Source organism: Eubalaena glacialis, chromosome 4 (genome assembly GCF_028564815.1).
Source record: "Eubalaena glacialis isolate mEubGla1 chromosome 4, mEubGla1.1.hap2.+ XY, whole genome shotgun sequence".
In the NCBI taxonomy this organism is placed as follows: Eukaryota; Metazoa; Chordata; class Mammalia; order Artiodactyla; family Balaenidae; genus Eubalaena; species Eubalaena glacialis.
In genome coordinates this window covers 118,586,780-118,596,236 of record NC_083719.1, presented here as the reverse complement: position 1 = coordinate 118,596,236, position 9,457 = coordinate 118,586,780, and positions in this window count along the sequence as shown.

The window sequence follows — 9,457 nt, the reverse complement described above, 5'->3', positions numbered from 1 at the left end:
ATGCATCATCGAGATCACCACTGTGGGGAACTGGGGTTCCAGCCAGCCAGGAACTTCAGAGGAGGGTGTAAGATGCCTCTTGTAATTGTTCACACAAGGGTCAACAGGGAAAAACATTTGTCCGTCAGTCCTCATCTCCCATGGATTGAAGGTTAGCCCAGAGGTATTAAGTCCCATACTTCTAGAATAAACCTGTACCTTCAACCACCAGTGACCCGTGAATGAGATATCAGAAAAGCTCTAGGAGAGAAAGCAAAAAGACTTGGATGCATGCTTGAGGCAAGACACTGTCAGCCAGAATGAGTCTAAGCCCACAGAGGATTTTTTTTTCTTTTTTTTTTTCTGCAGCAACAGCTGGAATCAGAGGTGAAGTTTAGACGCTGTGAGTTGAGGCACAAGAAGCATCTGATACGTGGCATAGGACTTGCACCCTTATCAACAATGTGTCATTAAATTTCTAATCAATAGGTGAAAAAATGATATCTCACTGGAGTTCTGTTTTGACTTTGTTGAACCATGTTCAAAACATCTGTATTTTCGTTTTCTGTGATATGTCCTTTGCACATTTTTCTATTGGTTTTGAGATCTATTAATGTGTAGGAGTTATATGTATAGAAATTAGCCCTTTTCTATGACATTAATGAAAAGATATTTTATCTTCTGATTTTGTTCAGTGGTTTTCACAGTGCATTTTTTAAAATTGTCTATACAAAATATTTTTCTTTCTGTCTTCTTAGTATTCTGTCATACTTATAAAATTTTTCCCCATTTTGAGATTTTTTAAAAATCATCCATTTTGTGGCAGAGGCTACAGCCCCCAAATTCTCTTCTCTTTAAACAGAGAACCCTGTTTTTAAGTGGTCACATCCTTGCATCTAGTTTTGACCATGTGATTGATTGATTTGCCAGCGAGTTGTAAACAGAAATGTTAGGTGGGACTTCTGGGAAACCTTCTTAAAAGACTTTCCTACCTCCTTCTTGTTCTTGAAATGGCTGGAGATCTAGCAGCCATACTGAATTATGTGGGAGACCTTGATAATGAGGAAGCAGAATCTCGTGGCAGGGCAGAAGATGTGACCCTAGGTCCCTAATGACATAATAAAGCTACCCTATTAGCTTTGACTATCTCCAGACTTCTTTTTATGAAAGAGATATACTTTCCATCACTTTTATTTTGAGTCTTTTAGAAATATATTAACCTAAACCTAACTGATGCATCATGTTTGCTTTTAACAGTATTATTTGTCTCTCCACCTTGAATTTATTTTGGTGTACATAATTTTATAAAGTCATAAAAGTAGCACATGCCAATTTAAAAAGACACAAAGAAACATATAATCAGAAAGGGGTATCAGTCTTCGTCTTACTACTTAAAAATAAACATTGTTAAGATTTTTTCTGTATTTCCTTCTAGGCTTTTTTCTTTGTAAATTACATAGCAAAGTTCTCAGCTCATTGTACAAGCTAAAAAATATTAGTTGAATGAATGTATACATTCTTTTACATCTTGATTTTTGCCTTTTAGTAGCAATTTTGTTAGTGGATACAACATTGGTTCACTAGCCATTATTTTATCATTAATTTAAAACCATAATGAAGATCTTAGTGCATAAAGCTTTGTCTAAATGTAATTTCCAGAAATGGATAAAAGGCTTTGAACATCTTTAAAGCTTTGGGTACACAGTGATAAAGTATTGAATTTTGACAGGCCCCAGTAAGTAGTACTCTTCTTTGTGGCCAATATCTAAAGCAATGGAGATATAAAACAAGGAACAAGACATAATGGAGATGAAAATATCCCCTTTATCACTGTTAAATCTGATATTAGGAAATACGCTTTTATCTTCAGGAAAATTTGCTTCTTAGTCTGATCTCTAGAATTAAACACAGGTGGTAGCCTCTCTCTCAAACCAGTAGGACTGGAGTAGAACATAGGCTCAGGGGGAGGAGTTTGATCCACGAGGAAAAAAAAGGAAGAGGAATGGTCTCTGCATGCCAGTTTATCCTTTCAAACTCTCCTATCAGGTAAGTCTTTTCCCTTAAGGAGTGAAGGATTGGGTAAAGGCTGCAAGGACCAAGTCATTAGAGCTCCCCCAGAATGGAGGAAGGAGTGGAGAAAAAGTGTCATCTCACATCTTCGTGAGGATCGGAAATTATGGATTATTTTAAATTTAATAATTTAATAGATGACAAATGGTAACTAATAGTTTCAGTTTTTACCTTCGATTATTAATGAGATTGAACAGTTGAACATTTTCCAAAGTATTTTAAAATCTCTGGTCTGTTCATATCTCTTGGAGCCTGAGCATTTTTCTTATTAATTTGTATAATTTCTTTATACAATAAAAATTATCATTTATTTTCTGTTAATATTTTTGGCAGTCCATTTGCTTTAACTTAGGGATATAAGATAAATTCATATAGTCAAATATATTTTTATGCTTTAATTTATTGCCTTTAATGGACATGAGCTTTTGTTTTAGTCTAGTTCTTCTATAGTTTCAGTTATATTTAACTCCTTAATCCAAATGGCATTTACGTGTTGTTGTATAGTGTTGGTGAAAACCCTTTTGCCTGCCTTCAGCCCATCTCCAAGTTTCCTCCTTTTAGCCCTCTGCTTTCTCACTCCGTAGGCAAGCAAAGAAGGAAAGAAGTGAAAAAGTACAAAATTATGTGATTTTTGTTTTATTAATTAGAAGGGAATAATTGTCTCTGCAAGTGGCCAACTCTCTCTGGACACTTTCCCCTTCTGACTACTAGTCTAAAATGTGCAGTTTTTCTTGAAATTTAAAGTGACTTTGAAAGTATCCAGTAGAAACCCTTGAAATGTAAGGAGGGGAATGTCAACTTAACTTACTTGTAAAGCATGCAAATATGAGAAAAGACTATGTCCCATATGAAATTGGAAAAATTACATTTTAATCCAATTAAACATTAAGTAGATTCCCTTTCTGTAAATTGATTTTTTGTAGTTTGTTGACTTTCTCAGTTGTCATTGAGAGGTTCAATCATAGCCTGACTCACTGCAGATGAGATGAGAAAAGGGTTTAATTGAGGTAGTAAGGGAAGAAGGAGGGAGAAGAGGAGAGGAAAGGTATGGGGGAGAGGAAAAAATGGTGAGAAGGAGCAGAAAAGAACCACGGGGGAAGGGAAAGGAATGAATTAGAGAGATGGGAGGAGGGAGGAAGAGAAGGAAGAAAAAAAATTGATTCTCAGTCATGCAAAATGGGCTCAGGTGCCATACTGTCAACTTGTAAAAAAAAATGCTTCACATTTATTAAATGCTTCCTCTGTGCCTGACCTTTTTCTAATATCTTTACACACATTATTTCTTTTAACTCTGTTATCTCTCCAGATGTATGATTAGACATGTGTCTAAATTTGCTTTTGTTGGTATTGTTAAATCTAATGTAGCCATAGCATAAACTGCTCTATCTTGAGCAGCACAGATTTTAAAACTTACATGCATTTTTCTTTCCTACTGACCCTGGCATGTCTTTGAGTTATAGATAATGTCTAGCTAACTAGGAGAGAATTAATCTTGCTTGCTTAAGAATTCTAGGAACTGACCTTAATGAGGTGGGAGCAGACCAGCCTTGGAGTAGAAGATTAATTGGGCATAAAACCATAAAGATGACATTGACCAGAACACCCCAAGCCCAGTTTTGAGATGATTATTATTGCTGCAGTTCTGCACATAGCCCCCTGCCTGTACACCCCTGAAACTCCCCTTTAAAACCTTTGTCCTCAAACTGGCAACTTGGAGATGATCTTAGGACATTAGTCCACATCTTCCCAGGTTGCTGGCCTCCCGAATAAAACAACTTTTCTGTTTCCACTCACACTTGTCTATCAAGTATTGGCCTTTCCAGCGACAAGCAGCCAAACTTGGGTTTGGTACCAGCTTTGTCTGGTTACATTAAGACCCACACAGAACAGGCTCCAAGTCTGCTATTTGGGGAGTTAGTAAAACTTCTATCAATGTGCCCAGAGAAGCAGGAACGATGATATGTGGGCTCCTTTTCAGAAAAAGGGAAGACAAAATTTTGTATGCTCTGGTTTAAGTCGCCAGTCACTATGAGGACTGAAGGGTAGAGTTCTGGAAGCAAGGCAATTGGCCCACTGTTCTGGATGGTTTCTAACCTCCTGATCCAGCAAGCCCTCTGGGACACAGGCCTAATGCACTATGTTCCTTCTACTGAAATGTCAAGTCTGCATTTATTACAGTAATTATCCATCGCACAAATATATGGACTGAACATTGATTCTGAGATCACACATTGTAATCTACCTAATAGATCTACTAGGCCAAATAACACCATCAATTTTTCACACTGTTTTAAAGCCCAATTTGCTGCTCAGATACTTAAAGGCATTTCGTATTCTGGTAAATAATTGACACTTGTTTTGTGCAGGTCTCAGCCTATCAATAACCAATGCTGTGGCTGGACCAGCCCTTATGGTTCTTGACACCCTCCGTAATAACCATCAGGAAACGGGGAAAAAAAGGCTTAATACTTACAGATCCTGCAAATTACACGACATACCTGGGGCCACACAGTGAGGTCAAGGGGAGAGAGATCGAAAGCATGCGTGGGCCCTAGGGTTCTGCTTTTATTGGAGTCGAGGGTCGGGGCCTAGGGTTTCTGAGCTCACTCTACTGGTAAATTTAAAACATAAGGGAGGGAATTTCAATTGCTGGGTTGGGGCGGGGGGTGGTGGTAGTGGTGTGGAAATAGGGAAATAACGGTTAGTTATCAACATTGAAATCAAAAGAGGTGCGGGGTGGGCTGTCACTGTATCTAGGCAGGTGGCACTGTGTTTACTCGGGATCCCATCTTTGAAGTGGATGCCTCTTTAAAGTGAAAGCCTGGGCAATCAAAGCTTAAGGCAGGCACTTGCATTACAAAAGGAAAAGCCAACTGTCAGGGTTTATATACTACAACACCGTAAATCAGACCGGTCAAATCATAATCTTCTGGTAGAAGAGGTGGGAAAAAATGTGCAGCTTCATGGTAATCAAAGAAATACAGATTAAACCACAATGCTTTGCTTCTATTTTCGAAAATGAGAATGACTGATAATATCCAACGTTAGGCAAGGTGTAGAAATTCTTATAAACTGTTGGTAGGAGTATACTGCATCTCCAGGGGCCAATTTTGCAATATGTATAAAAACATATTACTTACTTTACTTTTTTACTTTTTGGAACTTATCCTGAAGGAATATTGGACAATATGCCGAATGTGGCAAAAGAGTGTTCATTATAGCGCTGTTTACAGTACTAAAACTTTAGAAAAACTTTAATATCTATTAACAGGAACTGGTTAAATTATAGTGTAATTATATCATGGAATATATGCAAATAATTCAAAAAATTTATATTTATGTCGGAAAAAGCAAGTTACAGAAAGTAAGACTAGTACAACCCTTTAAAATTACACGTACATATTTATGGAAAAAATCCATCTCTTGCTCTCAATGCTCCCGTCTATGCAAAGGGAACTCAGTCACACTCTTACCTCTCTATACTCCTTTATGCACGCTGCCTCGACAGATTGCAGTGATCCATTTGATTGGCGATGTGGGGAAGAATAAACAGTTAATACCGTTACCAAATCAAACTTCGGTCCAGTAGCCCACGCGCAGTAAAGCCAATCTACTGACAACAGGCTGTGGTGAAAGCAGTCCAGTGCTCAGCAAAGAGGCCGTGTGGTTAATGCTCAAAAGACAGTACTCCCAGATGGGTTTCTGGGAAGATTTTATTTATTTACTTATTTATTTATTTATTTATTTATTGGCTGTGTCGGGTCTTCGTTGCTGCCCGCGGGCTTTCTCTAGCTGTGGCGAGCGGGGGCTACTCTTCGTTGCGGTGTGCAGGCTTCTCGTTGCGGTGGCTTCTCTTGTTGTGGAGCACGGGCTCTAGGTCCGTGGGCTTCAGTAGTTGTGGCACAAGGGCTCAGTAGTTGTGGCTCGTGGGCTCTAGAACGCAGGCTCAGTAGCTGTGGCGCACGGGCTTAGTTGCTCCGCGGCATGTGGGATCTTCCCGGACCAGAGCTCCAAGCTATGTCCGCTGCATTAGCAAGCGGATTCTTAACTACTGCCCACCAGGGAAGTCTGGGAAGAGTTTTTAAAGGCAAAGTGAGGGAGGGGAGTTGCAGGGTGCGTGATCAGCTCGTGCACAATTCTCTAATTGGTTGATGGTGAGGTTACAGGGTGGTGTCACAGGTGTTAACATTATCAATCTTCTGGCTCCAACCAGTCTGAGGGTCATGTGCTCATGGTCATCATGCAGTTAACTTCTTCCATCTGGTGGCGGTTTTAGTATCTGTAAAATAACTCAGGGATGTGCATCAGACTGTTATCTATGTCCTTCAGGGTGGACCTAAAGATTCTGTGACTGCAATATGCCTGATTTACTGTTTAAATTGTTACCAGTTCTCCTGACCCAACTGCTAGTTTTTGTTGTTACTGTATGTTCACATTCTTTCAATCATTAACTCTTGAGCTAGCCTTTTATGACTCAGGGGAGGACTGGGAAATTAAAGCTTTTCTACAAACAAGAGGCAAGTGGAGGGCATGTTGGGGTCTGTTCTGGGACCCATAACGTCCTGCTCAGTTACAATACTTGACCCAACTCTGCCCCTTTTCTTCTTGGAATTGAACTGCCTGCTGGGAATACTAGCTCTTTTCTGCTCCTCCATGCTGTCTTTCCTGCCTGATACTGGGAGGGAAACCCTGAATAATTCCGGAGTTCATTTAGCAGTCCCTACTTTGACACTCACATTAATCAACATCCTCCAATTCATCTTTACGTTCATAAAAGTAACATTTTTGCCTTCTTATACCGTTTATTTGTCTTATTTATCAATTTATTCATTACTCTGGACAAGGAAGAAAGCTGCTATTTATTGGGTATTTTCAAGTACTGATATGCATCTAAAAAGGCATGGAGGAATAAATTCCAATGGTGCTCTCTATAGACACTTTACTTGCTACTTGCTATATTCTGGGCTTCTGTATATTTTATTTTTTAAATATATGTATATATAATCGTGTATTACTTTCAGAACCAACAAGAGAAATCAATATTGATTTCTATTTTGATTAAAAAGAGGAATAAAACATATATAACAATGATATACTACTCTCTATGTGAAATAAACATGGCCTCCCTAAATTATACTACTTATGGCTGTCAAGAATATAATGAAATAGATACTGTTATTCACTCCTGGTGGCCTCTGGTCTTGCAGTCCATGGTAAGAGGATAATGACTTTGCTTTGTCATTAACTAGCTGTGTGACTTTGAATGAGTCATTTCCTTCTTCAGTTTTCTCATTTGTTGAACAAGTTTCCTTTAGGCCCTAACTTTCTAAGATTCTATACACTGATGTTTAGTATACACTTGGGTAATTAATATCAGCTGTCAGCAGTCTATTAACGTTGTCTCTGAGTGTCTGACTTGCCTTTTTTGGGAATTCTCTTTCCTCTCCATAGCCCACTGGCCCATGGCTGATGGGACCATAAGTGACCACCTGACTGAAGGTGATCCAATCAGTTTTTCTCTCCATGAAGAATTTAGAATAGAGATTTAGAAAGAGAAGTTAGGTTTTTGTGGAGCACTAGAATCAAGGGTAAATGAATTTAGAAGCTGTGGAAAAGAAAAGAAAAAAACTGGCCTGTAGAGATAGGGGAAGAATAAAGCAGACTAAGAAAAATAACTAGAGAAGATAAAGTTAAAAAAAAAAAAAAAGATTTCTTCTGGCTTTCTAGTCTCTGGTCCCTTCTGGAGGCCCAGCTGCCTTCCAATTCTTAGTTTCAATGAGACAAACTTGTATCCTTATAATAGATATTCCTTTTTAGCTTAAGCTAGATGGAGTTGGTCTCTTTAACTTGCAATCAAAGAATCTTTTCTACAATGTACATCTAGCCAGAAGAAACGGACATGTTCCTTAGCCTCTTGGCCCTATCATTCCAAATCTATGCAAAGAAACTAAATTTCTATTGGATTTAAACTCAGCCTGCAGAAACCCACCTCCCCGCCCTAGGAGCAACCCCAGGCTTTATCCAGCACTGCCCATCCCAGCTACTGCTCCCTAACACATGCACCACCCACCAATGTTCCACAACTGGTGTAGGGGACAAAATTTTCCACCCAAAATGTGTCTCTTTGGCATGAGGATTAATTTAAGCTGATTATTTTTAAGAAGCAGAAGACTCAAGAAATCTGTCTTTTTACCTCCCACTTAGCTGCCTAGAGAATTTGGATATGACACAACATTGTAAATCAACTATACTTCAATTAAAAAAAAAAAAAGAGAGTTTAGATAAAGGGCCTCTTCGCAGAATAGTGCTGTCATCAGATATAAGCAAAGAAAAACTAGGGGTCATGGGGGGAACTGGGCAGGGCCTAGAGATCAGAATCCACTCTGTGTCCCATTGTCTCTGCAGGCCCAGTGAACATCTGTTTACCAAACATTTGCTTTTTCATCTCCATGTGAATTGCCTTCCTCTCCTTAAAAGTCCCAAACTGCTACCCCCAACATCTTCTTTTGTCTTTAGCTGAAGATGGTGTTTAAGGTGAGGGTTTTGGCCATTTTGGTGAGTTACTCAGTTATCCTGGTCTCTCCCAGGTATATGTGTTATTAAACTTCTGTTTGACTTTCTCCTGTTAATCTGTCTCATGTGGATTTAATTCTTAGACCAGCCAGAAGAATGTAGAAAGTAGAGGAAAATCTCTTCCTCCTGGACACGGGCCTCTCAATCTGTGATTGGAAGAAGAAAAGTCTTTGGGTGAAATGCAGCTCCTAGGAAATGATTTTGGATAAGTAAATGAAAACAAATCTTTCTGACTTCTGTCTGTCTTTCTTGTGAATGTCTATTCTGTTTTTTATCATTCATCTATATAAATAGAGCCATAACTGACTGCTGAGTGCTAAAAATGAGTATAAGTTCAGATAGAGGACTGTGGTTATTGCAGAGGGAGTCACTTAATGTTCATAAAAGCCTTCTAAATTTCTTTTTTTTAAAAAATAAATTTATTATTTATTTATTTATGTGTGTTGGGTCTTGGTTGCTGCGTGCTGGCTTTCTCTAGTTGTGGCGAGTAGGGGCTACTCTTCGTTGCGGTGCGGGGGCTTCTCATTGCAGTGGCTTCTCTTGTTGAGGAGCACGGGCTCTAGGCACACAGGCTTCAGTAGTTGTGGCACGTGGGCTCAGCAGTTGTGGCTCACGGGCTCTAGAGCGCAGGCTCAGTAGTTGTGGCGCACGGGCTTAGTTGCTCCACGGCATGTGGGATCTTCCCAGACCAGGGCTCGAACCCGTGTTCCCTGTATTGGCAGGTGGATTCTTAACCACCGCGCCACCAGGGAAGTCCCTACATTTCCTCTTTGGGATACACCTAGAACAGGTTTTATAAAGCTCAGCAACTGAATTTATCACTGCATGTAAGTGC